The sequence below is a fragment of the Gopherus evgoodei genome, unplaced genomic scaffold (genome assembly GCF_007399415.2).
Source record: "Gopherus evgoodei ecotype Sinaloan lineage unplaced genomic scaffold, rGopEvg1_v1.p scaffold_47_arrow_ctg1, whole genome shotgun sequence".
NCBI classification, from domain to species: domain Eukaryota; kingdom Metazoa; phylum Chordata; order Testudines; family Testudinidae; genus Gopherus; species Gopherus evgoodei.
Window position 1 is genome coordinate 1,581,801 of NW_022060068.1, and position 1,620 is coordinate 1,583,420.

Consider the following 1,620-nt stretch of genomic DNA (forward strand, 5'->3'; position numbering starts at 1 on the left):
GCAGATAAAGGGTTAAACGTGCGTCTGTAACCACCATGCACCTCAGTCTGCTCTGCGCTGGAGCGTTTGCTGCTCTAAGACCCAGTTTTGCTCTCGAAGGCTCAGAACACGTCATGGCCACGTGCTGCCGAGCCGCCCCCCTCTGGCCCCAGCTCGCTACAGGCAGGGTTAGGAACCAGGTCAGCCTAGCTCAGGGCTTTTCAACCTTCTTTCATTTGCAGACCCTACAAAGTTTCAACTGGAGGGACAGCCCCCCTTGGAAATCCTAGACAGTCTGAGGACCCCCAGGGGGCTGCGGCCCACAGCCTGAGAGCCCCTGGCCTAGGGCTGTGATGCCACTGAGGACAAAGGCGATTGGAGTCAGCTCAACTTGCCTTTCCACAGCCGTCTCACAGCGCGAGATCCCCCGAGCCGCTGCAGCGGGGAGCCGTGGCCCAGGCAGAGGCCAGCGCACCAGACAGTGCTCGAGCAGCTCTCCAATCCAGCAGCTTAGCACAGCCCAGCCACATGGGCCCCCAGCCAGGCTGCTGGTGCCTGGTCATACGGGGGGGAAGGACTGGCTCCCGGACTAGGCTGCGACGTTCCTCTCGCAACCAGAGACCTGCCACAGCCCAGGGATTTCTGTCGGCCTGGCCGGGAACCGAGGGACGCCTGTTCATGGCTGCTCTACGGATATAGTGTTTAGTGGCTTTAATGACATGTACCGAGACCACAGACACCACATGGGCCTGGCCTCAGTCACCTGGACCATGCAAAGGGCATGTCAGCAGCTACCACCACCCTGCGCACAGGAACTGGCATTCCCAGACACCTCGGGGGGCTGAGATCTGCAGCTGCCCCAACCTCCCGCCTGGGCTGCAGCCTGCTGTTCACCCCAGTTCTACTGGCCAGGCGATACCTGGGAGCCCCTGGGGCAGCAGGTTGGATACCCCTGGGCCAGGGCTGCAGCGGACAGTGGGACCCCCAGCAGAGCCCTGGCACTAGTGCAGCTCAGTCACCTGTGGGCGTGGGGCAGAGGAAGGAGAGATGCCAAGGGCAGAAACAGCTTCCCACAGGGCAACCCTGCCCTTACTGCCAGAGCCAGCTGTGGGGGGTCAGGGAACGCCAGTGCTCGGAGCAGAGCCATCATCATGTGACAGGATCTGTGTCCGGAGAAAGCCCGTGGCCAGTGCCGTCAGAGAGGTTAAACCTACTGGCAGGGGACCAGCTGCCCCATGAAGCAGCGAGGAGTCACGGAAGGCATGGGCAGAGCCAGCCAGTCACAGGCACAAAGAAATCTCCTCCAAGGGCAGACCCGCCTGGGGAAAACCATCTTATTAGGAGAGACCCAGCGCCAGGCCACCCAACCAGGGGAGGGGAGCTGGTCCCCAGGGTGCCGGGCCACCCTACTGGGGGAGGGGGAGGGAGCTGGGGCACATGACTTATGAGGAGAGGCTGAGGGAACTGGGATTGTTTAGTCTGCAGAGGAGAAGAATAAGGGGGGATTTGATAGCTATTTTCAACTACCTGAAAGGGGGTTCCAGAGAGGATGGATCTAGACTGTTCTCAGTGGTGGCAGATGACAGAACAAGGAGTAATGGTCTCAAGTTGCAGTGGGGAAGGTTTAGGTTGAATAGCAGG